The 15,579-nt window shown below is 37.0% G+C and overlaps 1 protein-coding gene across 23 annotated transcripts in view; it reads right to left on the bottom strand.

The window, feature by feature from the left end:
- PTPRD (protein tyrosine phosphatase receptor type D) overlaps positions 1-15,579 on the bottom strand; it is a 2,527,413-nt gene that overhangs the window by 728,103 nt on the left and 1,783,731 nt on the right. For all 23 annotated transcript variants that reach the window (XM_070794551.1, XM_070794552.1, XM_070794555.1 and 20 more), the window contains exon 10: positions 10,065-10,103. The gene's annotated coding sequence lies outside the window, so the exon portion shown is untranslated. The remainder of the gene's footprint in view (positions 1-10,064; positions 10,104-15,579) is intronic.

Raw genomic sequence — 15,579 nt, 5'->3', positions numbered from 1 at the left:
TCCCATTCTATTAGTAGGAATGCTTCCAGAGTCTCTGACCTGGCAGTTCTAAGGAAAAAGGGAAGGTACAAATCTTTTATATCATTGGTCTCTGGTGTTGGTGAGGAAAAGGAAACATAATGAAATCGAATGGTGAAATTCTGGGTTAAAATATTTCAACCACTGTTTAACATGATTTTTGAAATTTTGCCAAGAGTATTAACTAGTCTCATTAATCATATACTGGGAATGGGTAGTTATAGAATTAAAAAAAAAAAACACTATATTAATACAACTATGTTCTGAAGAATTACATACAGTCTTATTTTTTTCCTTCCTTTTACTATAATAATAATGGAGTAAGTATCATGTCAGATAAAGGATAAGAACAATTTTGCTTAAGATAAATTTTATGACATTGTGCTGAAAGAGAAAAATCTTTAATTACATACTTATAATTAAAGGAGGAACCAAAGTAGGTTCTGGCATATTGCATTAGAATAAATCCATGTATTCAAAATTTAAAACAAAAACAAGAAACATGAAATCAAGATCTGCTGCTAAGTCACTTTAGTCATATCCAACTCTGTGTGACCCCATAGACGACAGCCCACCAGGCTCCCCTGTCCCTGGGATTCTCCAGGCAAGAACACTGGAGTGGGTTGCCATTTCCTTCTCCAATGCAGGAAAGTGAAAAGTGAAAGTAAAGTCGCTCAGTCGTGTCCGACCCTCAGCGACCCCATGGACCACAGCCTTCCAGGCTCCTCCATCCATGGGATTTTCCAGGCAAGAGTACTGGAGTGGGGTGCCATTGCCTTGTTCATATACTATAAATCTAGTAGACCTCTCTATAGATGTACAAATAATTCTCCCATTCACCTAATATCAATTTTGTATTTTTTCCCATTATCCTCAATAGTTTGCTTGACATCTACAAAACACTATTTAAACGCACATTATCAAAATTAACAACAAAAGAATACCAGAAATATCTATTTAACAAATGAGGAAATTGAGAATTAATAAAACTTGACTTGTGCTAAGACATACAAAGGCTAAATTTAAACCTAACAGTATCAAAATTTTGGGTTGCATAGTTGTTACAGTCCAAACATTAATGTCTAAATGATCTACACATTTCTATGGTAACTTTTAATTTAAAACTGGAAGGGCAAAAGTTTTTATGAAGGCTAAATCAGTTGGCATGGAGAAAAACATGGTGTAAAAATTTGTGTGAGTGCTTAGAAGTAAAAAACAAGTCAAATAAATATTAAGATTAGAGTTAATATAATTTGTCAATAGACACAGTAGATATTTGCCTCTTCACTGGTAAAACTGGAAGATTTCATTCTGAACTGTATGTGCCATTTTTAATTCTATCTCAAATCTAAACTGAAGTTTTTGTTTTTCTGTTTTTTATTATTTTTTATTTATTTATTTTTTCCCTCTGCATGAAGAGTAGCCAGGGCAGACTTTAAAACTATGTGGTGGGAATGAGTTGTTTTAAAGTTGGCCAGCTTATAGAAAAATGAAAATTACTAGGAACTGCCTCAGGAGAAACTCCAGTTATGAATGGTTAGAAGAACATTCAGTAGTTCAACAATCCTTTCTAAAAGCTCTATGACTTCTGAAAAGAGGTCAGAATATGAGTAAATGAAACATATCATTGCTGTAGTTCCTAAGAAATAAGCAATGGATTCAATATATCTTTGGTCAATATTCCCAGGCATAAAAGGAAGAGACTGTTAGAAATCAGACGATGAACAAAAGCTAGAATTTAAAAAAAAATGGTGGGTGGGTGGGGACAAAATTATCTACAGCTCTCTTTGTGTTCTGATGCACATTGCCATGCTATAGGATAATCCCTGTTTGTCCCTCCTGATCCATTCTTCAGCCTTTTACCCCTGCTTCATGAGGTTAACATTTAAGGATGGCATCAACCTGGCCCTCCTGCCTTTTAGTCTTTTATTGGTTCACTGTGAGGCATCAGCAGAATATTAGAAGGTAAAAGAAATGAGGAGTCATGGTATTTATTTTCCTTGTTCTCTACCTGCCAGGACATGTATTGTCATATGTTTTTTGTTTGTTTGTTTTCTTAACTTAGCCAGGGTCTTGTTGGTTGGCTGTCTTTAATAATACAGGTCTCTCTGGTTTTTATAACCTTATGTTCTATTAAGACTATATGTGGCTTAATATAACTGTAACTAGTTAGTTATATAGCCTGGGATACTTCACTACCCTTTAACCCTAATTATCCCTCCATAAAAGTCACTTTATTAAAGGCTCTTCAAACTTTTTAAAGTGTGCCATCAGTTTTCTGAAAGGATCCTGACTGATATATATACCCTGGACTGTGACATGATCACTGTTATATGTGACAAGGATTAGAGGTGGACTGAAAATGTCACATGTGTACTACGCAACAGGTGCAAAGTGTATCCCCAAGACTTAATATGGATAAGGCAATTATTTTTAAATTTCAATGGTCTATGTTGATTATTTTAGCATGGAAAACTTCCCTTTTGCATTAGTGTTCATATGTAGCATGCTTTTAAGTTAGATTGCCCGAGATGTAGATTGCTATGGAATGTGTATCCTGGTTACCTTAGCGACTGCTTTTCTTAAGTAGAAAGTGGCAATTATGGTCTGCGGGGGCCCTCAGAAAGTGTATGTTTTTGAATTCTGGGAAGATATAAATTTGGGGAGCTTTATAGAGATCACCAGATGTATATGCTCCAAGGTTACATGGTCCCACATGTCCCAGTACATTGTTCCCTGGGGGAATGACTTACAATTCAACTATTATTCTCATATTCTGGAAGACCAGTAAGCTCGGAGCTTTTGATTTTAATATTATAGAATTAAGTGCTTATGTGAGAAAACAGACCTATGGGTAAATAGATGGTAGAATGCTTAGTAACTGCAGCCTGTAATTACATAGTATATAATAACCTCTGTGGTTATTATAGGCCAAACAATAGTAGACAGTGAGGTGTACATTAAGAACAAGCTGTGTTATTCAAAGCCCTGAAACTCAGAACGTACTCAGAAAGGAAAGAGGCTCACACACTACTCATTGTCAAAGTAAGCAAAGAATATGTTTCTATTCCCTGAAGATTTAGCCTCTTACAATTGGGAATGCTGTGGATATGCTGCCTTTGTAAATCAAGTGTAGTGACAACTCTGCAGCTACTTTAACAGCTATTTTACATTTTCTTCAGTAACCAAACATGTTTTTTTTCTCTAACGTGATTTTAAATTCTTGTTCAAATTTGAGAATCAAGGTTTCTCTGATACTAGTCTTAATGATGATACCTACTTGGCAAACAGGCTTTAAAGTGGTCCCCAGGGCCTCTTCCTCCTGGTGTCTATGCTCTTGTATAATCCTGTCCTCTTGAGTGTGGACAGGACCTGTGACTTCCTTCTAACCAATAGAGCTTAGCAAAGGAGATAGGATTTCACCACCTTGATTATGCTCTATTATATAAAACTTCATCCTGCTCTTGGTTGTAGGGGGTCTCCTTCTACCTTGCCGGCTTTAAGGACGCAAAGTGTCATGTGGTGAGAAGGCTCTGGACAGGGCCTTTAGGCAGTGAGCTTCAGGCAGCCTCTTGGAGCTGAGCAAAACCTCCAGACAACAAGCATCAAGAAGCTTAAGCCCTCATTTTAACAGTAACAAGGAAGTACACTCTGCCAACAACTTGAGTGAACTTGGAAGTGGATCCATCACCAGTTTAGCCTCCAGGTGAGAACTAAGCCCTTGCTGACATATTGACTGCATCCTTGCAGAGGAGCCACCTACCCATAGAGACTGTGAGATAATAAATGTTATTTTAAAGCCACTGAATGTGTGGTAATTTGTTATACAGCATAGAAAACTGAAACACCTGTCCATTACATACTGAGTAAGGACCATGAGCCAAGCATTATTCACAGTACTTGAGAAGATTACAAAAATGATACATTCATGCATTCAAGGAAGTTATATTAGGTAAGATGCTTTACTTTCACACACAGATACAGGGAAACTACTTACAATGTCAAATGACTGTTTTGCTTTAAGTGGATATGAGAACAAAGTAGATTTATGAAATAATACTAAAATTTTTATCGAGCTCTATCAGTTAAAGTGTAATGGCATATGCATGTATTTTAGCCATTCTGCAACCTAGGAGAAAGGATCACCATTATCTCTGATGGTATATATCCTTGCCCTCGCATCCTATAACATCAGGTAGAAGAGCAAAACTTCATAAAATTACACAAAACTCAGTGGTGCTTAAAGAAACCCTGTGACTTGTCTTTCTCAGGGTCCATGTGAATATCATCTATATGGTTCCATTTTTAGGTTATGTGCTGTTGAATGGATTACTGTCATCTGCCTTTGCATTCACAATCCACTAGCCTATATTGTCAAATATCTACATCAAATCTATATCAGAAAGTTGTCCACTAGATTAAGTTTTTCAACAAAGATTTCTGAGTATATGAATATCTTGAACAGAATAGATAAATGCAACTAGTCATACTAACAATGGCAGAAAGAAAAAGAGTTAAAGATAAGGATGCAGATAGTACAGATGTTAATTTTTTAAAAAATCATGCAATGATATTTGAAAACTTTTGCCAGGTCTTATGCTTGTTTGCTTTTGATTTCTGAGGTTTTAGGGACTTTGCATCAAAGTAACACAGGAGTGGCTAAACTCTGACATACTATAAAGAGCTTCTGCAGTAACAATTAATATATGGAGCCACTGACACTAGAATTAATCTTGGAAACCACTCTCAAGGTGATGGGGAAAATAAATGTGCCACAGGCGTACCCCTTAGTGCTACACCATCTTTGTTGTGTTCTATCATTGATCATTGATGATAGCAAAAAAGCAATCACTCACAAAACAGAACTAATAACAGTCTTCAGATATGAAAGGATCTTCACTCATGTCTATGTTTGGTACCAAACCATGTTTAGTCAATAGTGGTGTTTTTATTTATTTATTTTTCCTTCCCTCTTCCTTTCCCTACTGCATTGTCAGTGGCACCAGAGGCCAGTTCATTCACTATTCTGAAATAGCCTTTTTGGATACTGATTTTTATCCAGATATAAATATGTGGCTCTAAGAGAATATGGAAACTTTGAGTATTAGCACTTGCACGGTTACAAATATATGGGCACTGCTGCTGCTGCTAAGTCGCTTCAGTCGTGTCCGACTCTGTGTGACCCCATAGACGGCAGCCCACCAGGCTCAGCCATCCCTGGGATTCTCCAGGCAAGAACACCGGAGTGGGTTGCCCTTTCCTTCTGCAATGCATGAAAGTGAAAGGTGAAAGTGAAGTCGCTCAGTCATGTCTGACTCTTAGCGACCCCATGGATTGCAGCCTACCAGGCTCCTCCGTCCATGGGATTTTCCAAGCAAGAGTACTGGAGTGGGGTGCCATTGCCTTCTCCGATGGGCACTGCAAACAGGAGCAACTTTGCTCTGAGCCAGATAGTCAAACTGACATCAAAATTCAGGGAATTCCTAGGTGTAACAGACACTCGGGGCTGTATACTTTGCTTTTTCATAGTGGTGGTGAAAATTCTATTGTCAGCATTAGTTCCACTACCCTGGTCCCACTAATTCAGCTCTTCCTTCACAAAAGGACATTCAGTCCCTCTAGGGGGTTAGTGCAGCAGCTGGGGTTCCTGGGTCACATGAATCCTTTTGCATCTTATAGTTTAACCAGCCTGACTATGAGACTGCACTCCGAGAGTTCCCTTTGACTTGAATTCCTCTTGGCTGCTGCACTTTTGCCCTCTTGATGCCTTCGGATCCTCATAATCAGTAGTTGCTGTGGATAATGAACAGTTTTTCTACAGCATCTACACCATCATCGTTGTATTCTATCATTGATCATTGATGATAGCAAAAAAGCAATCACTCACAAAACAGAACTAATAACAGTCTTCAGATATGAAAGGATCCTCACTCATGTCTATGTTTGGTAACAAACCATGTTTAATCAATAGTGGTGTTAAACTGTAAGCTCTATGTAAGACTCACAGAGGAACAATAACTCTCCTTGGAAATAAAGAGGTAGATTATTTGGGTAGATTATTATGTAAAATGTAAATAAACAACTGTCATGTAAAATGAACAACTGTTTGGTCCATTGCTATTATCTCATTTCATTCTGGAAGCATTTATTTGAATTTCATGAACGAAGTTGATATTGTGAAGAAAACTCCCCCATGATCCCAAGATAACACTTAGTTTTCAGAATCTAGATGGAAACATGCTTCTGTGGAATAATTTAGATTCTGTCTCATGTACTCAAAATGTTTCCTAATAACAACATCCCTGTTTCTCATCATGCCTTGATACACACCATCTAATACCTCACCATTTGCCTCTGAACTTTTCCTTGCATTAAATCCAAAAGAATAAAGGATACCTATGTGATTACTTAGAAAGGATGAGATAATAATCTATCTAAAAGAAAGCATTAGGCTCCTTCCAGAAATTCCTTACCAGGAGAACACCAAAGAGGAAGTAAGTGTGTTTATCTATGGTAATAAGAACACAGTTGCCTAGCAATCAAGTTAAGTTCCCTGTCATCTTTATCAAGCAGCATGTTTACACTGGAGACAATCTGAGGAAAGAGAAATCTGAGCTGTGATATCAGCACAATGAAAGCGTATTTCTAAACACAGGGAGCCGTCATTTATGAAACAAGATGATGACTACTTAAAACAGCGTTTAGATAGGCGTAGATTGAAGTTTCAAAATGTCATAACATATTTAAGGCTCAATCATTTCAACTCTTCTCCAATAATCACTTTTTCAACATTATACATTCTACCAAACAGATAATATAGAATATTTCATTGGAAGGTGGGAAATTTTTGTCATAGTATGTGTGCACTTGTGTGTGTTTGTATGTATATCTGTGCTTGTGAATGTATGTGTGTGAAGGACCAGAAAGAGAAGTGTTTGTTGACTTCGTTTAATAATCTAGGAGAATTTTTCTAACAAAAGAATAAAACAGGTTTATTTTAATGAAGTTAATTAGAAGCAATTATTTTAAAAATTAATTGACTAATCATGCAGGAACTTCAATTTTATTTTTTTTCTAACAGCTTCTTTTTTTCTTAATGATGTTCAAGAGGCTAGTCTCTCAAAGGGATTGTTCAATGTGCATTTATATAATAATTATTTTCTTTCCTGACTTCAACACGTATACCTAGATCAACTCAGAAAAACCACACACTTCACACCATCAGCCAAAAGCAGAGTCAGAAAAGAGAATCTTTGGGGTTTTGTTAAGAAGAAGAATGCCAACAATTAGAAAATAAAGTTTCTCTCTGCTAAACTTTCAGAGGAATGCAGATGAATTGGCTCTTAAAGGTACATGTGGGAGGACTTCAGGTTCACTCTGCTGTCAACTAAGTAGGAAGCACTTTTTCAAAATGCTGACTGATGCCTCCTCATAGAGCTTGTTCAAGGCACAGGACTGAGTTACTGAGTCTGTCTTACTATTTATCTTCCAGCAGTCCTCATCCTCTTTTGGAACAAGCAATCACTTTTGCTTCCCCTCGTCTTTTTCATTAATGCTTTCTTTACACAAATATGGATAAAATCACTGTGATAGTACTTCTATGAATATTCGTAATAAATTTATTATATTTCACTAAGGAAGGTACTAGGGTGTTTTGCAATGTACACAAACTGTGGCCAGAGTTCTTAGTCCCAATTCCAGTTCCTTCTCTTTTCTATTGAGGTGACCTCAGTCATGTTATTCAGCTGTTTTGAGAATCATCTGGAAAAGGGACAATCAGATATTCTTTACATGACAGATGTGAAGATTATCTGAGAAGATGTTTGTAAAACCACCTAGCCGAGCACTATTAAGAGAGAGAGAGAGAGAGAGTTCTAGATTTTTTTCCATTGAGGAACGTAAAGTAGCAGAAAGCAGGTGAACATTTTGATGATGCTAAAGGACTTTGCCTGCACTCCAGATATAGAGACATGAGGATGACTAAAGCTTTGTAAATGGTAGGTTGATTTATCCCCAGAACAACTTTTTTGATGATAAAGTCAAATCACAAGTACAAACACATGCAACAATCCTTGCAAAATCATTTGTATGGCTCATGGGATTTTGGACAGAAACCTTTAGGGAACCAAGGACAGGAACCAAGTGTCATCAGGTATGTCATCTACTAATGTTGGACAAGTCCCAAGTAATTTCAGGTTGATAAGTTGTTCAAATGCCACCACAATCCTGTGTGTAGGCAATATTGTCCTTGTTTTTAACGTTAAAACATTAAGGCCTCGGGAGACTAAGTGGATCGTAATGATGGTGTTGGGATTTTACTCAGTAGTTTGGAGTCAGAATCAACAGGCACTTTCTACTCTACCAACATCAAAGTCTATGTTATAATTAGGAAAATAATGAATGATGGACTATTAATGATAACTTTATATATACACCATAAATAAACAAATTATTTTCCCCAAGATACTTCAAATTAAGAGATCTTATTATGATGATAAATGATTAACACATAATAGCCACCAAACAACAACAACAATGAACCTCAAGCAACAACCATAAACTCAAGGTTATATTTCCCAATTAAAATATTGTGAAAATGTTGCTAAAAAGGAACTTTTACTTATGTCTTTATGGCAATAAAAGGGAGGTTATTGAATCTTTTTTGCTTTTTTTTTTATAGATTTATTTATTGATTTACACTTTGGGATAGAAAGACTGTCAATTCTCCAAGGTTCCTTGGTAAATCTGTACATTACAATTGAGATCAGCACTGCGTTCACTTTTCCTTTGCCTGCAAATAGCAATTACAGGATAACTACAGGGTGAATCTAGAGCTTTGTGTCCATGAATGCAGGAGTAATTTGAACTCTTCTGACTATAAATTTGAATTGCTTAACATATGCTTTCTGTAGATTAGAAACACATTTTAATGACTTATTTCACCTGTCTAAATGCATGAGATTCCCCTTTTTAGAAGTCAAGTGATTTCAAGAGTAGATCAGGTTTAGAACACTCATAATAAACTTGAAACGAATCAAGAAACATTTTCTTCATTTGAGCATGGCTTAAATTGAGCATGAAGCAGGATGCTCAGAGACAGCAAATAACGACTAGAATTTTTTCTTCTTCATTGAAATAGATACAAGTATTCAATGTTTCTATTTTTTAAACCACTCAAGTTCTAGTTTCAACTGACTAAATTGTCAAAAACTAGCAAAAATTAAAAGAGGAACTTTCTGCCTCTTTGGTCACTAACTATTTTATCTCTCCCTTTTTCTCAACTACAACCTATTTATACCCTGTCTCTACCTGTCTCCAGTTTTCAATCTACTGTTTGTTCTACCTCTCTTTCCTTTCTTCCAAATATTGACAATGAAGTATACGTAATCTAGCTGTTCACTTTCTTTATTCGTACAGTGATCTGGCTTTCTTCTCTATTATTGTTTTCAATTTTCCCCTTCCTCATTTGCTTTCCTTTCGTCTCTTATCTCACCTGTTCTCTTTTCTACTCCATTAACTGAAGGTCCTTCCTTCATCATCCCAACACATCCCATTCCAGTTTGGAAGATGCACCTCACATTGCCCTAACTCTCTGATTCTGAGTCATGGTTCTCCATGAGGTAGGGTTGGGGAAGCAAATGAATCATTCTGTGACCTATTCTCCTGGTAGGCAAGTAAGAAGAAGACAACTGCACCAGTAGACACATTACAAAAACAAATGTCTTACAAAACTTCATTTGAAGGGTTTCTATTCACTCAGCATAAAAGCATGCCCATTACTTTGGACCTGGACTTTCATTCCATCTGTAATATCTTTCTATCTGCCTACCATACACAGAAAATTCATGTAGGTTTTTAAAGCCTCCAAATAATCTGAACCTGTTGAAAGTTCGCTTTTATTCCTCATGCTCCAGAATAAAATTGCTAACAATTTTCTAAGTTACAACTTATAGTAGTAAAGAAATACTATTAAGTAATAAACAAATAAAATGTGAAAACTAGACCAGAAAAAAAAAAAAAAACACCTAGTATGCTTTAAATCTTACTTGTTCTTTAGATCCCACGGCTGTTAACCAGAAGTCTCCCTAAAAAGAACGAGAAATGTGACAATTAAAATGTTGTGAAATTGATGCTATTAAAATACTGCTCATTTAGGTGGTGTGTTATTACATTACTTAGCTAGTGGAAAATGTCAAATTTCAAAAAGAAGCGAAATTAGTTGTATTTTGGCTTTTTCCTTCATTTTCATTTTTGTAAAGAACAATTTAAAAGCCACCTTTTAAAGCAACAAGAAGTAAAACATGCTGTGATTACTCTAAGAAGAGAAATTATAGTTTTAGAATATTAATTGAACATACTATATAATCAAAACTATATATAATCTGAAATAAATGACACATATAATCATCATATATTATTAAATAAAAACTCTATTGAAAAGTCCGTGAATAATTCTCATAAATGGAATATTATTTGCATCATTTGGAATTCCTTGCATTGTTTAGTTCTTTGGTAAACACACACAAAGCATACTCAATTGCTTTCACTAATATCACAGGGTCTCTAGACAGTATTTGCCAAACCATGATGATAATGTTAAAAGAGAGAGACAAATCTAGATTTTAAAATTGGGCCAAGAAACACATTAAATTTCTAAATAGAGATGAGGGTTTATTATTAATAACATTTTTATTAGGATTGATAAAGATTCAAGTACATAATAGTGTTGAGGAGTTTCAGAAATTTCATAAGCCATTTTGAAAACTAGACAACCATGTTGGTATTTTCCCAATGATTTTTGTTAAACTTGCTCCCCCTGTCCATACCCTCCCCCCCACCGGCCCCAACCTTTGGTAAGAATGGAACCAGGGAAATCAACCTGGACTCAGTGAGTGGCTTAGGTAAAAGAAAAGTATTAATCAATTCTTGTAAATTTCTAGAAAGGAAAGTTGATCAGTGATTATCTGTAGATATGGGTGGATAAAAGGTGTCCCTCATAGCTCATTTGGTAAAGAATCTACTTGCAATGTGGGAGACTGCAGGTTCGATCCCTGGGTTGGGAAGATCCCCTGGAGAAGGGAACGGCTGCCCACTCCAGTATTCTACCCTGGATAATTCCATGGACTGTATAGTCCATGGGGTCTCAAAGAGTTGGAATCAACTGAGCAACTTTCACTTTCAGTTATCATGGATGGGTAAAGAGGAGGGAGGCATTAAACAGGTTATACACTTTTGAAGTTAACATACATCTTGTTATTTTGTGATGATGGCTTTACAGATATATCAGTTCAGTTTAGCTCAGTTCAGTTGCTCAGTCATGTCTGATTCTTTGTGACCCCATGAATCGCAGTGCACCAGCCTCCCTATCCATCACCAACTCCTGAAGTTCACTCAAACTCATGTCCATCAAGTCAGTGATGCCATCCAGCCATCTCATCCTAAATCATCCCCTTCTCCTCCTGCCCCCAATCCCTCCCAGCATCAGGGTCTTTTCCAATGAGTCAACTCTTTGCATGAGGTGGCCAAAGTAGTGGAGTTTTAGCTTCATCTTCAGTCCTTCCAATGAATACCCAGGACTGATCTCCTTTAGGATGGACTTGTTGGATCTCCTTGCAGTCCAAGGGACTCTCAAGAGTCTTTTCCAGCACCACAGTTCAAAAGCATCAATTCTTTGGTGCTCAGCTTCCTTCACAGTCCAACTCTCACATCCCATACATAACCACTGGAAAAACCATAGCCTTGACTAGATGGACCTTTGTTGGCAAAGTAATGTCTCTGCTTTTGAATATTCTGTCTAGGTTGGTCATAACTTTCCTTCCAAGGAGTGGAATTTATTTCGTTAATTTCATGACTGCAATCACCATCTGCAGTGATTTTAGAGCCCCCACCCCCAAAATAGTCAGCCACTGTTTCCACTGTTTCCCAATCTATTCCCCATGAAGTGATAGGACCAGATGCCATGATCTTAGTTTTCTGAATGTTGAGCTTTAAGCCAACTTTTTCACTCTCCACTTTCACTTTCATCAAGAGGCTTTTTAGTTCCTCTTCACTTTCTGCCATAAGGGTGGTGTCATCTGCATATCTGAGGTTATTGATATTTCTCCCTGCAATCTTGATTCCAGCTTGTGTTTCTTCCAGCCCAGCATTTCTCATGATGTACTCTGCATATAAGTTAAATAAACAGGGTGACAATATACAGCTTTGACATGCTCCTTTTCCTATTTGGAACCAGTCTGTTGTTCCATGTCCAGTTCTAACTGTTGCTTCCTGACCTGCATACAGATTTCTCAAGAGGCAGGTCAGGTGGTCTGGTATTCCCATCTCTTGAAGAATTTTCCACAGTTTATTGTGATCCACACAGTCAAAGGCTTTTGTATAGTAAATAAAGCAGAAATAGATGTTTTTCTGGAACTCTCTTGCTTTTTCCATGATCCAGCGGATGTTGGCAATTGATCTCTGGTCCTCTGCCTTTTCTAAAACCAGCTTAAACATCTGGAAGTTCACAGTTCATGTATTGCTGAAGCCTTGTTTGGAGAATTTTGAGCATTACTTTACTAGCATGTGAGATGAGTGCAATTGTGTGGTAGTTTGAGCATTCTTTGGTATTGCCTTTCTTTGGGATTGGAATGAAAACTGACCTTTTCCAGTCCTGTGACCACTGCTGAGTTTTCCAAATTTGCTGGCATATTGAGTGCAGCACTTTCACAGATATATACCTATGTTAAAACTCATCAAAGTGTGTGCTGTGTTTAACATTTCCAGTATATTTTATGACAAATATAACTTCATAAAGCTCTTAGAAAACAACTAGAATCATGTGAAATAGGTATTTTATCTAGGGTATGAACTGCATGGTTAGCCCACTGAAAGATTAATAGAGGTTGCTGTTATTTCAATTTTTGTTTAAAAGATTGTCTGGCTGCTGTATCATGACCCATTTGGGGAGATGGTTATTGGAAGGGGAGATAGAATTCTGTAAGGAGGTTTAGACTAATATATTGGTAGTGCAGCTAATGGATACTGGACTGATTCATTAGCAAGTACAAAGAAAAGGCTTTCTGAAGCACTGGATGTGAAGGTAGAAGCAAAGAAAGGCACCAAGGATGATGGGCAAGGATGATGGGCTCAAACAACTGGATGTATGGTGCTATCATTTCTTGAGATATTGAAAAATGAAAATATATTAATACTGAAAGAGAACAAAAGAGTTCTATTTTGGCCATATTATTTGTGAAACCCCACGAGACAACCAAATAGAAATGTTAAGTTGGAGAAAGGTTTCTAGAACTCTGAGGAAAGTTTGAGCTACATAAGTAATTTTGAGAATTTCCAGGATATATATTTAAGTAGATAAATGCTATGCTATGAAATGGAGGCAATATCACTGAATGGGGATACAGAAGGAAACCTAGGGTCAGCATGCTACATGGCTTATCTACTGGGATATTTATATCTCTATCTCTCTTCCTTCCTCTAAATAACGACAGTGAAGGTGAAAAGGAGCTTGAGGCTGATTTTAATTATTTTTTATGTTTTTTAGAGGCTATTTTCTAATTCTTGGGTAGAAAAGACCACAATATAGATAGGGTTTCCTGGGTAACTTAAATGGTAAAGAATCTGCTTTCAATGTGGGAGGCCTGGGTTCGACCCCTGGATTGGGAAGATCCCTTGGAGAAGGGCATGGTAAACTACTCCAGTATTCTTGCTTGGAGAATTCCATGGACAGAAGAGCCTGGTGGGCTCAGTCCATAGGGTCATAAAGTGTCAGACATAGCGATTTCATTCACTTTCACTTATAGATAGGGAAAAAATATATAGTATTTTTAGTAAATTAACCAAATTTGTCTCCAGTTCAATCTCAAAATTATCCTTAAAGATTCTTAGATATCTAATTAATTAATAGGTGTTTATAATTACCTAATGGAGAAGGCAATGGCACCTCACTGCAGTACTCTTACCTGGAAAATCCCATGGATGGAGGAGCCTGGTAGGCTGCAGTCCATGGGGTCGCTAAGAGTCAGACACAACTGAGCGACTTCACTTTCACTTTTCACTTTCATGCATTGGAGAAGGAAATGGCAACCCACTCCAGTGTTCTTACCTGGAGAATCCCAGGGACGGCAGAGCCTGCTGGGCTGCCATCTATGGGGTCGCACAGAGTCGGACACGACTGAAGTGACTTAGCATAATTATCTAAAGTTCATCTGTTAAATGATCTTGATATGTCTTTTACTACATACAAAATTTTAAAATCAAATTAGAGGTGAAGAACAAAACTCTGCTAAAATTCTCAACAAGAAGTCAAAATTTTTGGAGAACATTCTTTAGGCAAAATGTATAGGAAATGTGGAAAAAACTGTGAAGATATGATTTGATAAAGTAATTGGAAACTCTTTATTGTACTGTGTCAGCAGCTCTTACAAACTCACAGAGATTGCTCATAGAAACAAAGCAAAAAGTTTTGAAATTAAGTTTATTAGCACAGGAAAAAAAAATATAAGAATTTCATGTCTGGTATGAATGTTCTCCAAAGTATTGCTCAGTATGAGAATCATGGTCTATGGTAGGCTTGCTTTTGTTTCCAGACGCTTTGAGAATTTCTGGAATGTTGGGAAGGCATGTAACCTTGCTGGATTTTTGTTGCTTCATGTGTACAGTGGAAAGGACACAAACAACTTTCAAGTATTTTGATGAGAATAAGTGGGAAAAGGACACAAAAAGATGGAGACAATCAGCAAAAACAAGACCAGGAGCTGACTGTGGCTCAGGTCATGAACTCCTTATTGTCAAATTCAGACTTAAACTGAAGAAAGCAGGGAAAACCACTAGACCACTTAGGTATGACCTAAATCAAGTTCCTTATGATTATACAGTAAAGTGACAAATAGATTCAAGGGATTAGATCTGATAGACAGAGTGCCTGAAGAAATATGGACGGAGGTGTGTAACATTGTACAGGAGGTGGTGAGCAAAACCCCAAGAACAAGAAATGCAAAAAGGCAAAATGATTGTCTGAGGAGACCTTACAAATAGCTGAAAAAAGAAGAGAAGTGAAAGGCAAAGGAGAATAGCAAGGAGACATAAGAAAGCCTCTCTCTGTGATCAATGCAAAGAAATAGAGGGGAAAAATACAATTGGAAAGACTAGGGATATCTTCAAATTAGAGATACCAAGGAAACATTCCATGCAAAGATGGGCTTAATAAAGGACAGAAATGGTATGGACATAACAGAAACAGAAGATATTAAGAGGTGGCAAGGATACACAGAACTATGTAAAAGATATCTTAATGACCCTAGTAACCACAATAGTGTGATCACTCATCTAGAGCCAGACATTCTGGAGTCTGAAGTCAAGTGAGCTTTAGGCAACATCACTAAGAACAAAGCTAGTGGAGGTGAGGGAATTCCAGTTGAGCTATTTTAAATCCTAAAAGATGATGCTGTGAAAGTGCTGCACTCAGTATGCCAGCAAACTTGAAAAACTCAGCAGTGGCCACAGGACTGGAAAAGGTCAGTTTTCATTCCAATCCCAAAGAAGGACAATGCCAAAGAATGTTCA

This window comes from Bos indicus, chromosome 8, assembly GCF_029378745.1.
Source record: "Bos indicus isolate NIAB-ARS_2022 breed Sahiwal x Tharparkar chromosome 8, NIAB-ARS_B.indTharparkar_mat_pri_1.0, whole genome shotgun sequence".
Lineage (NCBI taxonomy): Eukaryota > Metazoa > Chordata > Mammalia > Artiodactyla > Bovidae > Bos > Bos indicus.
The sequence above is the reverse complement of the archived record's forward strand: the minus strand, read 5'-3'. Positions and strand labels throughout refer to the sequence as shown.